The following is a 24,413-nucleotide window of genomic DNA, read 5'->3' on the forward strand; positions in this document are numbered from 1 at the left end:
TTTGAAACGTAAACTTTCTACAAAAACATCAATAGAAAAGAAAGCAGTGCTCTATCGGGTATCTGTGGAGATATTACTGTGAGACACATAGATCTTTAAGAAACCTAATGACACACCTGCATCAAAATGTGTTCCTCCATTTCTCATTATGTAAAATATGGAAAGCATTATGTAAAATATGGAAAATAAAGAATAGCTTATCCTGTTTGCTGCAGCTTACTACTGCAACAGCAACAGTTTTGCAGATACAAAAAGTTTTCAAATTGTATTGTAGCCAAACAAAGCACAGCATACACAAGACCCACAGCGTATTTGCCAACTCCAAAAATATGGAGATGATTTTTTTAATCAGTTCTTAAGTTAAACTTGCTAGAAAAACAAAGAGAATTCGGATTTGTAAATGATGCAATATATGTTCCCTGCATGGATTACATAAATCATGGCAAGATCAAAGGTCTAGATCTCAGTGACAGAAATTGTAAGTATCATTACAAGTATCACTGACTTGCTATTTGCAAAGAAAAGGGACTATAAGTGAGAAAAATGCACAGCTTTTACTAACTATTTTATTTTATTGTGTAAAAAGGGAAGGTGAACTTGTATTGTCTTATCTCAAACAGCAAAAGCACTGGAGAATTTGCTTCATATGTAACTCAGGTCAGATATTGCCTTGTATCTGTCAGGTACTGACGGATACTATCCTGTCTGGCACTTGCCATGATCTATAGTGAGGTCTAGCTGAAGTCTGCCACTTCAGTAGCTTGCTGCAACTTAATGTGAATGTATTTTATCTCCTGCAGCATATGCACTAATCAGCAAAACATTTAACTATTTCTCCTCTTAAAATCAATTATACAAGAAAATCACAAGACTACTACTATAAAGTCAATTAGTTAACCATAAACTTCATCTTTCCAATACTATCTCTGTTCCACAAGCCTGTAAAGGCATGTCTTCAAATTAAGGCAAGATCATCAGACTGGTCGTGTCAATACACTGACTTGCTGGCCAGTGACATGTTCTTTGATGCATCTTTAAGGATCATCTTAAGTAGTCCAGAGTATGGCTTGTAGGACCTTGATAAGAGCTCTAACAAGCTCAACCTATTAGTTTTGTCTGAAATTTCCCCTTCCTTGAAGGATACAGGTTGCATTTTTTTTATCTGCATGGATTGAATCAACTTCTGACACAAGCTCTGTAACACTCTCAGAACTGTTACTGCAGCTCTGGACGCATAAAAACTGCACACAGTGAAGATAGACAGTGCTGTTCTCACCGCTCAAGGAAGTCCATATTAACAGTTAATATTCAGTGTTAAGATAGATAGTTATACATCCTAGTTGTGTAAATGTCTCAACAGTTTAATCCCTTGAAGACTGACTGGTAATGCAATTTCATTACTGCGTATGACTTTCATTGTCGCACTATGTTATGAACATAAAAATACTTTCATTAAGTGTAAATTTTCATGAAAGAGCTTAAACTGCATATTTAATGCACAATTTGTCAGGCTCATTTACAACCCTACTTTCAGTGATTCAATCATCACCATGTATACATATAATGCATAATTTAATTTAATTACTTTTGATTGCTTAATGAAAAATCCAATGGACTTTTTGAATGTCAGAGCTATATAATGAAAATTATTTGTACAGTTTTTATTAACCTTCATAGTTAAAGATGATCAAGTTTGGTATTATACAAGAAAAAAACTAAATTTAATTTCTCCTTAGGCAGGAAGAAACATAAGTATTTCTATATACCTAAATACAGAAAATCTCTTACGGAAAAGTAGAAGCTGAAAGTTTAAGTGAAATGTTGCATGATATCTATTTCCTTTTACAGATAATTTTACATACAGACTAACTCTCTTCCACTTTTTTTACATTAATTTATAGAATTTTAAGATTGAAACCAACTGTTAAATCTTGGCTGCCTGCAAATGACAGTTCATTATTTTTTTACAATTTCTCTGTGGACTGCAATAGAGATACTGTGATTGCGAAGAAGTGTCCAAGGCTACTACTGCTAGTCTGAAAGGCATTCAACCTTTACTGGAAGCTACCAAGAGATGAAGTAACCATTACTTCTTTTGGTTTATTCTCCAGTGTTCACACTTGCATCAAACAAAATAAAAGACACACCATGCCCATATTCTAATTCAAAATTATATTGTTTCAACTGCCAACTCTTGACTAAGGATTCTTCTCTCATATTACACAGCCCTGCTTCCTCCTTCATATTTGAATGAGATTACAATCCTTCTCTGAAACCACTTCTTTTAGCTTCATAGCCAGTAAACCTAGCCATTTCTATAAGATGCTATCTTGCTTGATCCAACTGTTCAAGTAAAAATAATGAAAATATCTCATATAATTGGAGTTTAAAAAAGTAGGATTCACAATTTTTTATTTAATTTTTAAAATATCTCTGGAATTAAGAATGCTGCTACTATGTAAAATCAGCATCTCTGGTATTACATTACGAAATCTTCATTTTTTCCCCACTAACATCCAAGAGTATTTGCGTAATTAAAACAGCTCTGAGTTTCAGAGAAAGTGTTTCAAAGGAAAATATAACTTGTGAGCAAGCAGCTGGAACTTATTTATTGACAGCTGCATTATGTTCAACATTTTTAGTTTGGTTTACAAGAACTGACAGTCTTGAGAGACCTGTTACAGGAACATCAAATGCACATTAAGTCTTTCTGGCTAAGAGTAACCTAGTGAAAGTAATGCTTTTGCTCAAGAAGAAAATTTATAAACTGACTCTGGACCTGGTTAACAGCAGACACACAGACGATGTTTCCAGCCTTGTACCCACGTGCAACCTCTTTGAAAGTTCGTATATGATTCTATTGGTAAACAGCAGGATAGATACCACCTATACTTAGAATGTGGTTTAAGGGTGTAAATAATTATAGAAGATATACATTTTCATGTACACTTTCAAGAGAAGTATATACTTTCATGACAGCAAGTGCCAGCATTTACAAACTGGTCATTTTAGAAAGGCTGCAAATGGCAGCCTTTGCTTGTGACTAGACTGAAGAGTTTCATGTTCTAGGTGACCCTGCTTGAGCAGGGAGGTCGGACTAAACGATCTCCAGGGGTCCCTTCCAACCTTACCCATTCTGTGGTTCTATAATTCTATATCAATCAAGAGGTAGGTGAGACATGAAAGTATTCTTAAATGCATTTGATTTTTTTCATAGTGTACATTCCTGTATTATCTGGAGAGCTCTAGCTAAGTTCAGTGAGCGGCGGGCTGTCCCTCCTGCAGTGGGGTGTACGATTCCCCGGCATCGCCTTCGGTTGGTGTCTTCCCGGACAGAGAGCCCGCTAACACCAAAGTCTTAGTAAAGAGAAAAGGAGCTATTTCTCCTTTTAGGAGCATATGTTTATCTGTTTCAGCAGCCCTGGCATACTAGTCATGTCATTAAAGTGAATTTGATTTGAGAAAAAGAAAATAATATCGCATCCAAAATAAACTCATAAATATAAAGGCATCTATTAAAGGAATGGAAAAACTCAGAGCAGAATATCTCAAATAAAATCAAATAGCTTATAAACACCATTAATTGCTTCATAGATGTTTAAGAGTAATTAAAATGCAAAAAGAGAAAAGGCTTACTAGTAAACTTTGGAGGGGGCAGGGGAGAATTCATAGCTTTGTTCCTTGAATTGGGAGGGAAAGGGAGAACCTCTCATCTATTTTTGTTGAATGTATATAAAATGTCTATACATTTTTTCCCATTCATAATTTTCTCATATTTTTATGGAATCTTGTCAAATTTCTTAAGGTGAAAAAGTGAAAACATAATTTGAACACATACTTCATATTGTACCTGCTGCTGTGCACATTTTCAGCATCTCTTGTGATTACATGAATATGTTCTACACAGTATGTTACACACCAATCTACGAAGCATAAGCCCTAAAAAAGGGTTTTGCCATCATATTTTCCATCTAGCAGTATTTTTTAGGGTTGGCTGATTAGGCATGTCTCATAAAATGCAACTACCACTAAACCATAATAGTAGCTGGGAATCTGGCTTTGCAGTCATAAGGGATTGTTAATATACAAAATGTACATGTGACAATTTGTAAGAATTGTCTTTTCCCAATACAAAAATCCCTGTACATAGACTACAGCAGGCTGCATAACAGTTGTAACTACTCCTGAAATGCAGAAGCTTATCTGAGATGTGTTCTTGGAAGTCTGTGAACTACTTTCCATCTATTCTCCTATGGCCAAACTGATTTACAGGATTTTTGTTGTCACTGAAGTTAAATCTGTACCAGGGGAGCAGGGTTATGGAGAACACAAATCTGAAACAAATAAATTAAATAGTTAGAGATATTTACTAATAAAATTACCATTTCTAGCATCATAGGAGATTAAATATTTGCTATTACACTTATTTTTCAAAGTATTGTTTTATATCCTGCAGAGAACACACTTACAATTCCTTAATTTTTTCAAATGGAATTTCTGGACTCCGAGATTTCTACTAGTTTCAACGGCTATCTTTGTTATACAACAGGTTTTCTGTTTTCCCCTTGTGCTACATTGATTTATCTAGTAGTAGTGGAGAATCAAGTCCTTGCTCTGCACCCAAAGCAAGCCCTGCAACATCCGTGGCAGCACCAAGTCTGCACACTTCCTTGGCAAAGTGCTTCTACCAGCTCCAAGACAGTAAGTCCTTCATTATTAATTAACGATCTGAACTGATCACCTTCCTACAAAAGTAAGTATTCCCTGACCTTCCTACTAGACTACCAACATGTCTGCTATAACTGTGGCCGTGTTCGTTTTAGGAACATAATATTATCTGCTAGGAAGTACCCTGAGACCATGCATTGGTCATGGAGCAGATAGCAGCTGCCAGTCCTCCCAGCTCCCAACTCATGTACTCCATCGCACTGGCAGCTCCAAGCTCCCATTCCTTGAATGATCCATATCCCTCAGACCTTTCACTTTGCTTCATTTTTTGTAGTGATTTGACATGAGTGAAGATGACAAGAGAAAATCATCCTTTAACACAACTTCAGTGGCCCTTTAAGATAAAGGTTTTCAAATCTCTGTAAATAGGATCATGTAATGCAAACTGGCAATTACTAACATCTCTCTTGTCTGCACACGGATAAGAGATTATTAGTGTTTGGCGCATGGCAGCATAATCTGTTTCCCAGCATCCGTCCCCGCACAGGGGTTGCCCTGGGAGCCCCCACACAGGAAGGGTCGGCAGTCAGCTCAGAGACAGCCCGTGAGCAGCAGAGTGAGGGGGTCATGGCTTGCTTGCAGTCCCTCCTGTTTGCCAAGCTGCAGTGGCATACAAGCAGCAAGGCAGAAGGAATCGGGTTCAGTTCCTTACGACAGAAGTTTGGCAGCACAGGAGTCCCCTTGTCTCCACTTGCAACAGTTAGAATAACTGCTGGTTTTCAGCCCAGTTCTGGTAGCAGCTTGTAAGAAAAGCAAGATAAAACATAAGCCTTTGAAAGCAAACTTGAAGAGACTGGTTCACAGAATCGCGAATCTTAGATCTCATCCTAAAAACTATTAGCAGATAAAAACTTGAGTGGTTAAACACTGCCCCACATGCCTTCTCCTGGGATTCTTTTGCTTCCTAATGACAACACCACAGAGCTGAGACAAAAGCAGACCATTCCTTTTCTTTCCCTCTCTTTTTCTGGGGGGAGGAAGGGGAATTAGCAGATAGCAGCAATGTATTTCTCTGTGACTATTTTAAGGGAAAGACTTGTCAATTAATGACAGACCTTAAAATAAAAGTATTAAATATTCATAGCAGCAAATCCACAAAATGCATGGACCATTTTGATGTTTGTATTAGCATGGACCTAAGAAGGCATAAAGTATCCCTTTACTGCCCATGTTCTTAATGCAGAAAACAGCTTCTGGAAAGACGTCACTAGCTTTGCCACGGAATTACAACTGCTATCTCAGTGCACCAGGCTGCAAATCTATGCAAGCTTTAGAGATAGGTTATTCCCAATAAACAAGATACAGATCCCTTTAAATACCAAAAAAGCTGGGAAGTAGCTTATCATCTCTGGCTCACAATCTTGGTTTTACTGACCCAAGGGCAATGTACTACCCCCACATGTAGCAGCGGCAAAACTATAGTGCTTGAACATTTCTTGTAGACAGTTTTTTCACTGATATTTTGCTATTTTCTGTTCATATTAAACTAAGTCTTTGGACTGTGGCTTCGATTGTAAATTCTTTTAATACATTCAGGTCTAGTAAATACGGATATTACAGGAAAGCAACTTACAAACAATGATAATAACACAAGCTTAAGATGAGGGAGGGAACTATTTGTCCTATGTCAGTTTTCTCGAGTGCATATCTAAAGAATATTAGCCCTGCATAAGGTCAGATTTTAGTAGTCACAAGCAGTCCTTCCTCCTGGCTTAAAAACTGTCTTATTCATGAGACAAGGGGCATCAGGAGGCCAAGTGAATATTGTAAAAGTCACAGGGATGGATTTCAGGGAAAACTGATGTCTGACAATGAAACAGGCTGTTTCAGAAAGGTTCTAGACTTGATCAGACATTAAAGTGGTTCCGTGCGGTTTCTTACCTTTCACTCAGTAGAAATCTAATGTATAACTCTCATTTGCCCAGACCTACCAAAAATGGCTTACTTACTGGAAAAAAGAATCAATTTAGTTTGCAAATAAAAGATACAAAAGCAAAGTAAGGGACAAAAACGTAATTACAAGAGACATTAGAATGTGGGAAAAAGAGATTAAACCTTATTAAAATATCATTCCTGGGCATTAATAACAGTTCTATAATTAATAATAAAACAGCTGACTGCACTAAGCAGTATAATAGAAATTAAATTTCCATTTATGTATAAGAAGAATTAGGTTCTATAAAAAGACTAAGGGTGATTTTTTTTTATTTTTTCCCCCTACTGACAAATGCATAATTTCTGTAGATTCATATTCAAAAATATAAATACATTCAGTTGCATGGAATAATTCACTGAGTAACATCAGTTTACCCAAGACAGCAATTAGTGTACGAAATGGATCCAGTTTCTGTTTCATCGTCATAGTAGTCAGGATACTTGAGCCCTCTAAATGAGCAATGAGGAGAGAAAAAGCTTCCCTTTTCAAGAATAAAGTGCAGTATAAATTGACAAAATAATTAAAGTTTACATGCTTAATAAGCAGCAGATCTTTTTCCCTAGCAATAAAACTGTACTGTGTGTAGTTGTCATGGCAGTTGATGACAGCAGAAGTGCTACCCTGAAAGGGCTACTCTGTTTTCCCAAGAAAACACGTTTAAGATTGAAGCAGAGCAGTGGGAGCGAAAGGAGTGCTTATGAAAATCTTCTCCAGTCTCTGAATCATAGACCAACATTACATTTTTTTTTCTTATATTCTCACAATAACACACTCTTCTTCTTAAAATAATTTCTAAAGCTTTAGTAGGCTACACATAAAATCTTTATTTTCATTCCCTTATGACATGCAATGGCTGATACATCAGGTGCATCCTTTATAAGAAATGCATTTCAAGTATTTCATTATTTACAAACATTGTTAGTGTCTCATATGGATGGATAATACACAGTTTCAGAAGTGTCTGATTAATAGATCACTACAACAAGATATGGATAGATGCAGCAAGTCCCTAATGTAATCAGTAACTTTGCTTATATGTGTTTCTTTTCAGAATTGATCAAATACATATGATACATATATATATAGATATATATATATAAGGACATTTTGTTGTTGAGGGAATTGTTTGTTTTTAAAGTGTAGATGGGGGGAGGTTTCCAGGAAGTTCATTCGGCTCTCACTGAAAGGCTGCCAGATCTCAGTTCTGCGGCAGCTTCTTCTCAGTCTGCTGCATGGTTTGGGGCAACATTTTTCTCTTTTTCGCATCTTCACTTTCCCCCTTGAAGAAACAGAATGATGACACTTACCTACTTTTGATAAGTATGGAGAGTATTACATCATTAATAAGTATTAATATAGTACAAAAGAAAACAGTGAAAAAAGGAAATAATCCTTAAGTACACTCAATCTTTTTTAAAAATCTACCTTCAAAGATTAGATTAACCTGGGAATGATGGAAGAGGGAAAAACGACAAATGACCAAGTAAAGAAGTGGTGGACAAGGGTGATTTATCAAAAGGGACTTCTTAATCAGCAAAATCAGGCTGAAGTGGAATCGCCTCCAAGCAAGTGTACGTAAATAAGTGCCTATGGGGCCACATTATGCGGAAAGCGCTCATGCCCCTTCCAGGACGTCAGCACGCCAGGGTGCCTCTCTGAAGTGGCTGTACACTAAATGCACACAGCTTGGCAAGCAAACAGGAGGAATTAGAGGTCTGTGTGCAGCCACAGGGCTACAGTCTCATTGGGATCCCGGAGTCACGGTGGGATAGCCCACACGGCTGCAGTGCTGCCATGGATGGATGCAGGCTCTTTAGGAAGGACAGGCTCAGAAAGCAAGGAGAAGGAGTTGCTCTTTATGCAAGAGAGCAGCCAGGTGAGGGGACAGCTGAGAGCTCATGGTTCAGGATTAGCAGGCAGACCATTACGGGGCTGTCTACTATAGACTGCCTGAGCAGGAAGAAGAAATAGATGAGGTCTTCTTCAGACAATTGGAAGAAGCTTCACAAGGATGATCAAGGGACTGGAGTATCTCTCATATGACAAGAAGCTGAGAGACCGGGGAGGGGAGGACACCATATCAGTGTTCATCTACATTTATAAATATCAGATAGAAGGGTATAAAGAGGGCAGAGCCAGACTGTTCTCAGTGGTGCCTACTCACCAGACAAGAGGCAATAGGCAGAAACTGAAACACTGAAAATTGCATATGAACACAAGAAAACACTCCTTCGCTGTGAGGGTGGTTGAACACTGGAAGAGGTTGCCCAGAAAGGCTTTAGAGTCTCCATCCTCATAGATATTCAAAACCCAACTGGACACAGTCCTAAGCAACCTGCTCTAGCTGACCCTGCTTTGGACTGAGGGGTTGGATCTCCAGAGCTGCCTTCCAATCCCAACTATTCTGTGATTCTGTGAATATGGGAAGTCTCCATATATTAATCACATTAGCATTTGTGAGCAGGGATAATACAATCATCATTCGACCATTCCATCTGACTAGAAAACTGTTTAAACTGCATTGGATGCAGTTTGGACGAAAACATTCGTTTATCATCTCTGGTAATGTAAATGCATCATTTCTCTCTAGTTACTAGTGTTCCAGATTATGACAAAAAAAAGGAAAAGGAAAAAGGAGGACTGGAAAATTTCTTGCTGTTTGGTATCACACTATGCTTGACAGGCACCACTGACACTGCACTCTGTTCTACAGCAGGTGTGTATAGCTGAGTAGTGTCCTAGTGATATGAAACAAATAACAGGGAAAGTCACCATAGATTATGTATTTCTAGCAAATACATCCTAGCTGATGGCTAAGGTTCTGCAAAGAAGGTGAGCTGTGTGACATATACAGTAATGGGTAAGGGAGAGGGGAAAAAAAAACTGTAATGAATGTGGAGTTCTCCTGTAGGTATCTCTCCTAAGTCACTTTTGTTTTCTTAGGAGATGGCTATCACTTCAATTTTAGATTATCAGGAAGTTGCAGTGCTTCCTCTTCACCACTAGCATTTCGTTCAGTTCTAGATGGTTCTGTTGCCAACTCACAAATTTTGCAAACATGGACAACTTAGGAGAAAAACCTCTCTTTTCCCCTCCTACAGCCTTCCCCATACCTCAGCTCTGGATTCCTTATATAACTTCTATCAACTTCTTATTTTATCTCCTACAGTTTCCAACAGAAGGACCCTGTACCTTTCCATAAGCCTTAGCTTCCCCAGTCTAGCTGTATTCCCAAAACCCAGTTCGCTTTAGCCCTCTTCCTCCACCCTTAACCAGACAGCGTGGGTGCCAGCTCCTGATAAATTCTTTCATCATCCTTGTGAAACAAGCACAGGAGAGAGCATGCAGCAACGGGGGAGGGTGCGGCTGATGAGCTAATTAGCACTATCTTACCTCTAAGGAAGGAGGCAACTCCTGCTGAGTTTCTGCAAGGACAGTGGAATGATTGCTCTTCTGCTGGGGATAGAGGCAAGCTGCCATACTTTGTAATTCATCAAGAACTGCCAACTAACGCATAAGAGACACAATAGGAAATACGTCTGAATGAGGAATCATGTCCCAGAGAGCTTGTAGAAAAGCAGAAGGAGCAAGAAATTGTTCCTATCTCACAGATAAGATACCAGATTGGCCACTATCCTATGTGAAACCAACATATGTGGCCACTATCAGAGGCAGTAGCTCCCAACAGCTGCTCATGCCTTTTTTGTACACTTTGCTGTCTGTGATGAACTTCTGAGATAGAGAGACTACCATTAAAGCAACAGCTCTAAAGGAAGCAGGCCTTGATCCCTCCAGCTCACCATCAGTAAAAACAAATATCTTTTATCAAGCTTATAGGCTGTCTGTTATCTATTGAAAAGGTTTTTTGCTTGGGATTTCAAAATTCTTTTGTCTGCTCAAAAATTATTTTGTGCTCATGCAGTGCAAGCTGATCACGTGTTTCTCAAGAGGATGTCAAGCTATGGTCTCTCTGTAGCAGATCCAGAATTTTGTTCATGGACCAAAAGGCTTTTAAAATTTTCTTCCTCCTGCTTGGCTTTGACTACTTCCACACATTCGCGCTTATGTCCCCCGTGCTGTTCTAGTGGGGCGGAGGGCAGGACAGAGCTGCATGTTTTAGTGGGAGCAAGGAGTATAAATAACTCCAGCCTGCAAGTGGGAGAATGGGGAATTAAACACCTCCAGTCCTAAACTGCTATGTGTTACTTACTCTTCCAGACATCCACAGACCTGTTGACTTTCAGCTCACTTTGTTTCCCCATAGTAGCATGTTTGGGTGAGGACACACTCCATCTATCTCCATCTGAGTGTTTTGCAGTCATCATTTTTGCTTAGCAACAAGAATGATGATCTATCAATGACTGTACTAATCAGTAAAATGCTATTGTATTTTTTTTCTAGATCAGTTACTACTGTTCTTCCATCTAAGCAGACTTTATCCTATCTTTTTAATATCTTTTTTTTAAAAATAAAATAACAGAAATTTCACCATTGGCATGTAGTTCTGACCTTTGATTCAGAATACAAACTGAAGAGGTAACTATGTTAGCTAATGCCTGTTTATTTTTTATGATTTTCATCTGCAGCATCACTCAAAAGGATCAGTTCAGAAAGCGCGTACTTTTATGCCAGTTTTTCCTTGATCTAGAAGACACTTAAGCTTCCTAAACTTGATTTTTCCTTAAAAATGTGAAGGTGAGCTGGCAACTATATGCTTTCTGTATATTATATTTGGAAAATACAGTTGCATTTTAAAATCCACCATTTAAGTTTTATTCAGAAATTTGAATTTTGACTTTAATTTGATGGTGGAAGTGACAGGTGGAGAGGCAGCAGGAGAAAAATGGTTCCTTTATAGCCTTGCAGACCAAACTTTTACTTTGTGTTACACTCAAATAAGATAAGCTCACTCTCCATTTATTTTGTGGAACTCAGTGTGTTGAAGATATTTATGTGGTGCTTATTTCTCCAATCTTTTATAATTTCTCAACCATAACTGTAAACCAGATTAAAATTAACCATCTTCCAGTTTGTCCTACCATGTAAATGTGTGTTAGTTTTATTGATTGTGTAACATAGAGTTTTTACTGCCTTGGCAAACAGTTTACAGGCACTATAAAATAAGCCTAAAATAGGCCATGAAAATGTTCCTGCAAGTCAAGCTTCATTGCCTACAAGAAAACGCACTTGTAATGTACATTACATATATTCAGAATACAGGAGTACAATTTCTATAAACCTTCAGAGTCTTTAATGTAAAATTAGCAAGTCTTTGAATGGGGGATAGATTCAAAAGTAACAAAATGACCATTTCAGAATCATTCCTAAAGAGTACATTTGATACTCTCATGGTTTTTAGACTCCATCATTCAAATTTTTTTCTTATTTTTTCCTCTGGTAACTTCTTATTTATAATTTTTCAGCTTGTTCCCTTGCCTTTGCTTTAAGAAGTAGGGCAGGGAGGGGGGAGGAAGGGTGGATGGAGGAGAAGGGCAAGGGGAAGCAGGCCCATCCGACACGAGCCTTTCCACACTCATATTACCCTTTTCTCACTTCTGGGAACAAAAAATCCACAAAGTTTCTCTGTTTTTCAGGACTGACAGATACTTATATTCTAATTAAGAATTTAAGGGTAAATAATTTCTTTATGAAATTCTCCCACTATTGTTTTCTCTTTATTTACGTAAGTATGCATAGGTAGTTTTACTACTTATTCATCCATCTCCTAAACTTTGACGTGTTTGGGTAGTTTAGGAGTAAGTGTTCTAAAGACAGACCAGCAGCCCACTCTCAACTCAGAAAACTCCACGAGCTCGCCAAATACCCTCCTCGTTCGTCTTCCAGCTGAAAACAGTGCTTCGTTTTATTAACCTGTGGTCTGCTGAGCATGGCCTTCCTGGCACGGATGGCTGTGAGAAGAGTGCAGCCACCAATTTCTCTCTCTCTCTCTCTCTCTCTCTCTCTCTCGCTTTTGTCCTGTGCTCTTTAGCTGCTCTAACTTCTCTTGTGGTGACCTCTACATAGCTGCCTATTTCTTCTAGTCCTCTGACTGCTGCAATCAATTCACCACTTTCCTCAGATCTGTTTCAGTGATCTGGTTGTGTCTTTCAGCATTTTTATTCTCATTTCTTTCTGTTGTGCAATGGTTCACATCTTAAATCTCTCTTCTTACTTCTTTTTTTTTCTATCCTTTTCCATCTTTACACTCCTTTTCCCTGTAATTCAATGTTTCAAACTGCCTACTGGTAGACATTTGTCAGAAGTAGTTCCTACCTGAAATATAGCTTGATTTCTTCAAGCTATAGAAGGCTAAACAAGAGCCACCAGCTCTATCTCTTTTGCTGCTAATTGGTATCCCTTAATATTTACAGCACTCTTTTGGGTAATATCTGATGTCCCAAATGCTGCTCGGGTTAGGTTCCACAATACACATACATGGACCAAATAATGTAATGTAAGATGGAGAAATTTTCTATGTCCTTACCACTCTGTGGAGTGCTAGATATGATCAAAAATGATAAATAACACAAGCCAGCCTGAAGATGGAGATGAGAGAGTGAATATGGTTAACACAAGTGTTTCACATTCCTGCTGCCTCATTTACTATGTTCAACAGACAAAGTGCACCTCTGCTGGGGCTTATAGGCAGCAATACATCACAGGAAGCCAGTGTGACTTACGCTGGATTTAAAGACATGAAATATAGACTTGCTTCTGTCTGCAAAAAACAGGCACTGGCATTCAGGGCCAGCAGTAAAGCAGTTAATGGAAGTGCTGTGAAGGCGGTGGCAAAGGGAAACGTCTTGAAGAGGCAGGCAGTTTGAACTGAATTAAATTTGGCTGTAGTAATTGCGCAGTTCAGTGGTTCTACTCTGCATTCATTTTCAGCATCCTAATTTTTATTCTTCAGATGCTTTTGCCTCCTGTTTACATAAATGCCTTTCAAGGGGCACCTATTGCTGTCACTCATTCTGAATGACTGTAACCAGCTTTTCGTTTCTGTCTGTAATCAGCAGCACTGGCTATCATTACACTGCCATACTGCTAGAAAGGCGCCTCTCTCCATGCCGTTGCAAATCACTGCTCTAAAGAGCAAACCACTCCAAATCGCACAGTGATGCTTACATTTTCCAGTCTTTTTAAGATCATTTGTTTATTTTTCCTGTTAGCCAGATAATGTGCTAGCAAAGTGCTTCAGTATTCAAATGTCAGCGTTCATTTATGAACTACATTGAGATTCCCTAAATAAACCCAAGCAGTGCAAAGTGATTTGTATGCAAAACATATGTTGCCTAATCAGACTCATAAATTCAAATGAACATTTAATCAATTAGTTATATTTGATTCACCAGCAGTTAAAAAGTTTCTCTAATGATATCAAAAACAGAATAAACAATGGCTCATAAATTATGTTTTTCTAAATTAAACAGATATGATCACAGTCTTTTGTAGCTCAAATAATGAATGAGGAGTTCATGTCTAAAAAAAGAGGGCCTAAAACAATGTCCTATTCCTCTCTATAATTCCTTTTTTTTTTTTTTTTTAACAGAGTGGATGTTATATAAGGTAAAAGTTAAATATTTGCCTTCTTTACAGTTAGTATTTTAGTAGAATTTAATATTTTTCCAGATGAAAAGAGAAAGTTGATGTTTATTCAAGACCCTTTAATATTAATAGAGTTCCTCTGTAAATACATTTTAGCATTTAAATGAAAATGTATAATCTTTTATATTAAAAGAAAAATAATTAGATATCGCTATTGCTGCCATTTGTTCATGTAAGTTTGTTTTAGCAGTTTTTACTCTCCAGCTCCCTACAGTATGCAACACAGCTATTTTAGGCTATTTTCTAAGAAAAAGATAAAATCACACTCAACATTTTTGTTTCCATTATGCTACTATTCAAGATGGGCAGGTAGAGCACTTGTGCAGAAGAAACTCTTGATTTTGACAAATAAATTTAATTAAATATCCAGAATTAGAAATCAAGCAATAAATCACAGGTCTAACCTAGTCTATGTCCCCAAGGCATGATCAAGTCTATCTCATTGTAGGTGTTTGTCTAGCCAGCTGTTAATCACTACCACTCCTGGGCACTCTATTACCTCCACAGACAAACTGTTCTTGTCTAACTTCAGCATTAGAAAGATATCTATTCTCGATCACCTTTGCTGCAGTTCAAACCTACCGTGAATGACATGGATTATTCTTTCTTGTTTGCAAAGACTTTTTACGTTTGAAGCCTGTTGTAAAATACTGTAACAAAGATCACCCTCACTCATCTTTTCTGAAGAATAAACTGTCTCAGTTTGTTCAGGCTTCTTCACGGGTTATGCTCTGAAGACCTCTCTTTATTCCTGTTCTTACATGCACTCTCTCAGGCAGGCCTGCAGCATAACAGTTGGATCTGGACAAAGTATTCCATTTATTTCAGTAAAGCAGAGGGATTACTTCGCATCTTGCTGGTCATATTCTTTTTATCTGTCTCTCTGGTGTCTGCCCTTTGTAAAGCAGCTTATAGCACTGCTGGCTAATATTCAACCTATGGTTCTCCATAACCCACAGCTCTTTTTTGTAAAATTGCTACATAAACAGTGGTTCCTTACTCCATGAGCTCAGCTGCTCCTAACTCAGAATACAGTGCATTTGTTCCTTTAGAAAGCATTTTATTTTTTTAGACGGCTTCTTCCAGAAAAATCATACTGAATTCTCATCTTCTTCTACAATTATTCACAATCTCTGCTGTCATCAGCACTTTTAATAAGTCTTCTCCTCTCTCATTCATGAAAGCAGTGAATAATATCAGACCTAGGACACACAGCTTAGTATATCCCTCCATTTGACAGAGAGTCATTGCTAATATAATTGCCCTCCATATGTAATTTTCCTATAGGTTTTGATGTAGTACTTGCAAAAATGTGATGATTTCCTAATTTGTTTATCAGCATGTCAATGTCCAAGATGCATTACCTCTAATATTTTTCCTCCACTCCCAAAGTGTCATACAAAAACCTTGCTTGTTTGATGGAATTTGTTCTTGAAAGACAGCGTTAATCATTATCATCTCAGTTATTTCCTGGATGTTTTCCTTCAGATAAGCTGTTTAATTACCTAATGTAGAATTTTCCTGGGAAATTGAGAAAAGCCAAGTTTATAAGTCCCTAGCTCCTTCTTTTTCTCTATTTTTAAAGATAAGTCATATATATATCATTTTCTGATTTTTTTTACACACCATCAGACCTATACAATTTTTGAAAAGTAACAGATAAGGGCTCTGTGATTTAACCAGACAGCTCCTTACATTTCTTAGTATGGCATTCATTTAATCCAGAGGATTTTAGAACATTAACTTGCCTAATATCCTGTAATCTGTTCTGCCTTATTCCTAGGCTAAGATCTTGCTGCTCAGTCATTGGTGTTAATTATGAAGGTCAATTGATTACAATTGATCTTCACAGTGAACAGGAAGGCAAAGAGGTATTAATCATAACTTCTTTTATCACACATAAAAAGAATTGAGAGAGGGAATGAAGATGTTACAGCACAGGAAAACGCAAATGAGAATTAGATTGGTGTAGAAATATTGAAAGCTCAAGATGAGATCCTCATCAATAAAATTAGTAAACAAAAAAAAATCTAATAAGAACTTCTGCAATTCCCTTTACGTAAAGGAGTGCAAGAATGAACCAGGTTACTGGCTTGACAGTAACTTGCAATCTAACACAGATGTCCAGATGAAAATAATGTCACAACTTGACAACTTGCATTCATCAGCATAAAAAAAGATTTGGTTATTGTAGTCTAAAACTTACTGACAAAATTATGAATTTTGATCTGGGATTAAGAATGAAGTTGCACTCAGGCATCTGAAAGACTCGGAAAAGATTGTGCAGACCAGTCTCAGAGCAAAAGCTACAAAACATGTCAGTTGTGAAAACCTCTTAGAGTGGGAAAATTGAAGGAGTGCTTCTGTGTCGTTAAAAGCAGCCCCAGAGCTGCCTGCCTTCCCACACCGCAAACATCGCCTCGAAACATGCAGTGCTCTTCCCTGCAGGCAAACTCGCACGAGCAAGTCTTACAACAGGCTGTGAAGCAGCCATAAGGACATAGCTTACGTGGGGCAGAGAGCGCATGGTCCTGACAATATTCTTTCAAGTCAATACAAACCAAAACATTTCAGTCATCTTTGTCCTGTGGAAGTAAAAGATAAAACTCCTACTGGCAGCAACAGGGAGAAAATTTCATCATTTATATTAATATGGAACAATAGCAGTCACTAGAGGACTCTAATCTATTGAACAGCATTGAAATGGGTTCCAGCACTGGAAAGTGAAGCTTAGCAAAATTCAGTGTGGAAACAAATTGAGTTTTCTTTAATAACACTACTACCTAGCCAGGAACACAGTGAATTCTCCATCATTTTAAATACTTCCAGGAAAAATTAAGTATTTTAATAGAGTGGATGTGAGAATCACTGAGTAAAGTCATAGCTGAAGACTGAATAGAATAATTTTAGTGGTCCTCTCTTTCCTTGCAGCCTATCAGCTTTTGAAAACAATACTATATTTCAAAGTTTGAATGTGTTACTTTTCTTTTATTGGAAAGCAGGATGTGGATTAGGATATTTTGTGTTAGCCCCTAACATTTCCAAATGATGATACAGTGCGGAACGCAACTGCTAAAAATGCTCTTTCTCTTCCTAAATGGAGACTGTTCTTCATCCACACTTCTGTCTAAGGCTGCTGTCAGTCATTTGCTCAGCACGTACATTCAAAACCACTGAGTTTATACTTTTCTCCCCGAATCACAAGAACGCACATTTTTGAAGAATATTCCTACCTTCTTTGTCTCCTACTTTCTATCAAGTTTTTCCACTACACCCATAAGATGCAATGCAAAGTGAAGATAATTCTCAAGCTAGGTCCAAAAACAATTCAGAGCAAAAAGAGTTGCTTTGCCAATATTAAAATTTCTAACATGCTCTACTTTCAGCTAAGTATCTCTCCACATCACTGCAGTGTCAACCTACAAATTTATACTGAGACAGTTCAGTGGCTTCTGAACTGGTGCTGAACTATGCCATTTAAACACATGCAGATATTTTCCCGCTATCTACTTAATATCAACTTTTTGCATTCACATCACATTAATATTAAGTCATGAAGTCAAAAATCTTGAAGAAATTTCATACATTTAATAAAGTTTAGTGGTCATTTTTATTTGGTGACATTTCTTCCTTTGACTAACTACAGTTTTTGAATTTTTAGCCATATGCCCTTGTTCTTCTCCCCTATCATTCCTCTATTTTTTTTTATTTCCAAACACATTGCATTTTATCACATTTAATAGTGTCAAGACTTTTCACAGTAGGGTTTACATTTGGTTTTGGCACAAAGTAGACAATTCCTAAGGCAACCGATAATTCCAATCCATTAAGCTAATGTATTGCAGCTGCTGTGAACAGTGGGCATGTCATCTTTTGTAACATGAAGGCTGGTGCAGCGTAGAATATAAAACCAAATAAACTGAAAAATTACTCTGTGTCTAAACAGCACAGAGAGTTATTTTCATCCTGTTCCCTCAATCACATTCCCAATAGAACAGTCTCTTGCATAAATGGGTAAAACTTCTTTTTTTTTTTAAGTATTGCCTTTTACTCCTGATAAGCAGTCCTAAACAAGTATTCTGGTCAGCTACATATAGCTTACCTATGTAATGTATTTACCTAATGTACATAAAAGCAAATAGTATTCAGTATTAATTTTCAATTTTGATTTTTTAGGAAAAAAAAAGAAATTTACACTGCAATTCCTTTTTTAATTTTTTAATGCTATCACTTTAAAAAGTATGCAACTATTAACACTTAGAAATGTTCCTTTTAGTAAAAGGTGGACCATTAACAAATCATTCATTAATTCCTGGAGGTTCATTTTCAGTTCTCTCTTCTGTCTAAAAGGATGAGTATCTACATTTTCCACCTTGTCAAAGAGTATCGACACCAGGCTGTCAGACATTATGCTATAACTCAAACCTCCTGTTATTATTTATTTTGCCATATTTTTATATAGTCTGAGAGAAAGACTGAGAAAAAGCAAAGGATGCCATTCTAACCTGGTAGCTAGGTTACCCCCTTAGAATAGTTTCTAGCCCATACATTATCACAGCTACAAAAGAGACCAAGTCATATACCTCGTAACATGCTCTCACTTGGTGATCAGGATAGCTCCTGATGAGGTAGGTGACACAAATTAAAATGTGCAATATCAGCTGCTGTAACGCTATGAAGTGTTACACTGATTTCAGTGCAGCTAGGATAATTTATGCCAGCACCTGCAAGTGCAATGGCAAATCCAGATGCATCACATAAAGCAGGTCAAAGAGCTGCTGCAGAACTACCTAACTAGAGCCCTTCTGCTTGGCTAAGATGTATTCTCTTGCTTCAAGATCCTGTGCTCTGAAATGTGAACAGTGATGAGACACCAACAGCAGAGAGTAAATCTTTATTGAGAAATATTTTTAACCCAACATGTTGTGGGGAGAAAGAAGTGAGAGAAAAGCTTCCTCTTTTTTTCTTTTCTTTTTTCTTTATTTTTTTTTCCTTTAAGAAAGATTTGAAATGGCTATACAAATATACAGAAAATGATGGCAATAATAAAAATATTACTTTGAGCCCTAGGATTTTGAAATTTAACAAGTTTTAGCTGCAAGAGAGCTTCTCCAGCAGTGACCTCTAGGATCATCAACCTACAGATTGTTTCAGTGGTATCTTTGCTCCTTTTTTCTAACGTTTTCCCACAAAATACAGCTTTCACAATGCATTGTTATTCTGCCTAATTCCATTTTAATATTAGCAATTTTCACTTTACTGTTGCCTCTTTCACCTTTCTCAAAAATTGATGAAGGTTTTGCAGCACAAACTTCTTGCATCTTTATTTTAAATGAACTAATTCAAATGACCTCAGAATGAAACTATGGAAGAAGCAGTTAATTTATGGGCAATGATATTACAAATCTTTAAGAAATTAGTTTTTAAGAAAAGAATCTTCTGAGACATATTTAATCAGATTGTAATATAACCCCATGTACTGCATCCCTAATTACGTTGTATCGTTTAGTTAATTTGATTTGTACTTCAATTATTAAAATTCATGATTTATCCTTATGAAATTAAAATGATCAAACATACTTGATAAAGCCACTTTTAGAAATAGATTAAGTCATTTGCTAGCATCACACAATTATACTACCACTAGGGTTCATTTTAATTATGATAGAGTGCTACAAAAAAGTTAGAACACTTTGTATCAAATATAAGTTGAATGGTGAAGTATCAAAAGAGCACAATTCCTTATTTATAAATAAGAAACCAAAAATGCATGTGACCTAGAAACTATCTTTCATTAGACAGTTTCAAGGAAAAGTTACACAATGAGGGGTTTTTGTTTGCTTGCTTGCTTGCTTCCTGCCTGAAAAATCCAGAAGGAATAATCAGCCTCTTTTTAAAGGGTGAAAGAAATTTGTTATCAAATTTTAATTTCATGTGAATACAGGAGAACATTATCCTTCTTGCAAACAAACATCTTTGAAAGGAACTTAGAAAAAGTGAGACTGAGTACTCATATTTTTAATAGGTCTCAGTACATTTAGAAAGCAATTGGATTCATCAAAAGATAAAGAAAGATTGTATTAGTGGCCTTGGTAATGAACCTTAAATCTTCCTGTGTTTCTGGCAGCATGAAACCCATGCAGCTTACAGAAAGTTCCTGCTCAATTTCTGGGTCAGCCTCTAACTTTCACAGGTATTTTGGAAATAGTGAACAGAATTTACCAGAGAATCATATCCCCACTGTCCTTATACATTCATTTCACATTTGTCCTTTAAATAGACATGTCATCTTTTTCAAAACAGTTGTAAGTTATAGGTTTCAAGTTACTTTTATGAGCAAAGCTTATGCAGTAGTATTAGCCTAGGGCTGCAGCATCCCACGGGTCCCAGATCCATCAGACTATGACTGTCTTTCTCTCGCATTGCTGGTCATGCCAATAACACTTGACAAGAAAGGGGAAAGCAGAGCAACCTTTTGTTCAATGAGCACCAAACAATCTTTTCAAGCACTTTTGGTGGTCCACACCTTAGCACTAGCCAATAGCAACTCCACTAAAAGCATAATAATCTTGGGCCACAAGCCACATAAAGGTACGGTGCTGGCTAGGGTGCTGGTGGGACAAGTCTGCACAGACTATACAATTACGTAAGACATTGAATTCCCTATAGGAGGAATAAATATCCCATGAGTTCCCCCTACTCACTGCAGACTAGAAAGTTGTTCTGTTAATTCTCGATTGAGGTGGACCTTTGAGCATATAGAATCACAGAAAAATTTAGGTTGGAAGGGACTAGCACAGATCATGTAGTATAACCTCCTGCTAAAAGCAAGGTTAACCTCAGTCAGATCAGGTTGCCCATGTCCTTGTCCAGGAGATTACAATGCCTCCTATGGAAACCATAACCATATAACCACTCTCATTGTGGATACTTTTTCCTTAGGTCCACTTCAAATTTCTCCTGTTCCAGCCTATGACTCTCTCCTCTTGTCCTTTCAGTGTGTGCCTGTGAGAAAAGTCAGGCTTCATCTTCACAATAACCCTCACTAGGTAGTTGAAGACTATGATTAGATCCTCCTTTATCATTCTCTTCTCCAAGCTAAATAAATAAATAAATAAATAAAAAGTTCCCCCAGGCTCTCCCCACATGGTGCATGCTCTGGGCACCTAACCATAGTGGTCCTCCCCTGTATTCATAGCAGTTCATCAATTTCCCTTCTATGGAGTGTGCATGAAACAGGATTCTAACTGCTTGCTAACAGCAGATTGTTTGACAAGATTTAATATGAAGTGTTTAATTTGTGATCGTTTTCCACCATTATTTTTGGAACACTGGAAATGATCCACAGATACACACAGCTAAGCTGTGTTTTCTTTTCTCAATCTATTTTTGTAATCATATTTTATAGAAATTGTTCATGCTGTACATAAAATATTAATTTTGTTCCTACCAAGGAACTATGCTTTTAGCTAAGGAGCACAGAAGCACCGAACTGTCAGAGAAGAAGTGTTCATCCCATCTCAGTTTCAGGAACAAACAGAAGCACCCAACCCAAAAGCAAAGCTCCTCTAAGCTCTGACTGTAGTCAGTAGAAAAGAACAGCTATCTCTAGAGGTAATTCATCCATCCAAGATCTAGCTCACACTCCAGAAATTCCTGTCTTTAACACACAAGGGAAATAGAACAAGCATGTTCTGAAGTCAGGCATCTTTAAAGCATAGTATAGTATGGTTAAATAATTAACTGTTTTTGCTTCTTAGTCTCGCTTTATTTAGTAAGTAGGCATTTAGATCTATACAAAACAAACACATATTAATAATAAATAATCTTTTGCCTGTATTCTGCATCATTAGCACATGACAAATGCATGGAACTATGCTGAAATCAAAGTTGTTCTGAGCAGGCAAAATGCAGCAAAACAGGCTCTTGAGAGAGAGATCAGAGACATGCATAGAAATGGGCCAGAAAAATTCCCTAGATCAACTCTGAATGGGGAAAGGAGAACGGAGAGGAGGAAGGTGGGCAAAGACATAAAGAAGTGCACCCAAGTCTGGAACCTGAGAGAACGAAATTGCTATTGTATTAAAAGTCTTTTTTTCTCAAGCAGATTCCTTTATGTTCTGCATCTTAAGCATGACTTAGTCATAAAGCAATCATAGAAATCATAGAATGGTAAAGGTTGGAAGGGACCTCTGGAGATCATCTAGTCCAACCCTTAGTATAGCAAGGTACGGGGATTGAACCCATGACCTTGGCATTAGCAGCACCATGCTCTAACCAGCTGAGCTAAACCTGCCCCCGATCATGCTGAATTTAGAAAGAAAGGAGGGATATGAAAGATAGAAAGGGGCCACAGGTATCAAGTGAGGCTCAATTGTGATGTTTATTTTAATAACAATGCAAAAAAAATGCACAGTTATGTCTTGTATTAAGGCATATATATTAAGAGAAGTTAACCTCTGTCAATAGCTGAACAAGTGACAGCCTGACTGTAGTCCACTGAATGGTTCTCTTCTGATACTAAAAGCTCACTGCTTTTTGGTCAGAAACCAAAAAGTCAGTGGAGCATGTACAGGATTTTGCTTTGTTTGATTGCTGATCTTAGCCAGATCATTGACCTAAAATTGCAAGCCCTGATTACCCATGGCTTATGATTTCTTTGGCACTAAAATATTCTTCCATCCGCATCCACTGGAGCTCAACTGTTAACCTACCACCCCAAAAAATAACTGATAGTGAATATACATCCTTACAGATACAGCAGAGCTGGAATGTTATTTTGACCTCAGAAATCATTTAACAAAGGAAAGATAATCCTAGAAAAGAAGCATTTCTTCCAAAAGCATATTTTTCCTATTTTTCCTTTCTACTATCAGCAATATTTTAGAACACATTTGTATGGATTTAGAGCCCATTGATGAGGGCAATTGTATCTACGAACTAGTAAATGTTGCCCTTTTTATGTTAATACAGCATTAAGGCTAAAAAATTTCCTATTTGCTAAGGTATGTAACAGCATGTATCTCCCTCATATCATCATCTAGGTACAATTCTATGTAACTGAAAGCAATGCAAAAAAAGAACATTTCCTGGCCCTCTTTCCCTCAGTCATTATTATAGAGATAGAGGATTTATTCTGACCATGGTAGTAGGTGATTTATTATTTTGTTGCTGCAGAAACAGACAGCTGAAAAGGGGTTTTGAAATGGAAATTGTGACATTTACTGAGTAATAATCTCATACCGCCATTTACAGGAAGCAGGTGGTAGCTGTTTACCATTGCAGACAGATGGAAGTCCTGCAGTGGAGTTATTTTTTTCTGTTAGATAAATTAGCTTAAATAATTCAAGCTTTTTTTTTTCCCCTGCCTGATTTGTGCTTTGTGCAAATTTAAGTATTAAAAGACTGTTTTACTACTGAGCAAAATGTGGTGCAGCTCATATTGTTTTTCTTTTTGAGCCTCTATGAACCGGATTTAGGATTTTATAAAGAATATAATGACTACTTAACATCCCCAAAGGAGATACTGCATCAGAGCAAGTAGCACGGGAAAGAATTCTGCTCATGCTGATTTGAAAAGAAACTTCTTCCAACCGAGCGCGCTTCTGCAGCGTTATGTTCAGAGAGAGCCACATTCTGTATGTGGCAGAGCAGAGGATGCGCCAGCGATACCAGTCACGTAGATTCTCTTTGTTGCCTCAACCCTATGCTTAGCATTTTCATTGATGAATAATTTTAATCCATCCTATTCAAAAGCAGTTTTCAAAACACAAATATCACTATCTCCAAAGTTGCTCCACAGTTTCTAGTAGAATAGATTCACGTGGCCACCTCTATGCTTCCAAAGATTATAAATATGTCCCATCGAAAGGTGTGTTTTGCAATCAATTTCAAATTAGAGCAAGATTTGTTTTGCCTCCATTGGTTCTTGACGGAATTCTTTTCCTTGAGGAAGGATAAGAAGGAAAAAAATTCTATGACTCTATGAAAAAGGACAGACCGAGAAAGCAGAAACCAGCCTTTTACAGAGTTAAAAAAAAAGAAACAAACAAAACCAAAACTCTTCTTGTTTTGAGTTTATTCAAATCATTTTTAGCTCATCCATAATTCAAAAATGGCATGTCCTATAAACTCCAAAGTGTAT

The 24,413-nt window shown here is 37.3% G+C and overlaps 1 non-coding gene across 1 annotated transcript; it reads right to left on the bottom strand.

Annotated features, from left to right (window-relative positions):
- Positions 1-22,491: 22,491 nt before the first annotated feature.
- On the bottom strand, positions 22,492-22,565 carry TRNAS-GCU (transfer RNA serine (anticodon GCU)). The gene has a single exon. It is a non-coding gene; the product is annotated as a tRNA-Ser (tRNA).
- Positions 22,566-24,413: the final 1,848 nt, after the last annotated feature.

The sequence above is a fragment of the Rhea pennata genome, chromosome 1 (assembly GCF_028389875.1).
Source record: "Rhea pennata isolate bPtePen1 chromosome 1, bPtePen1.pri, whole genome shotgun sequence".
Lineage (NCBI taxonomy): Eukaryota > Metazoa > Chordata > Aves > Rheiformes > Rheidae > Rhea > Rhea pennata.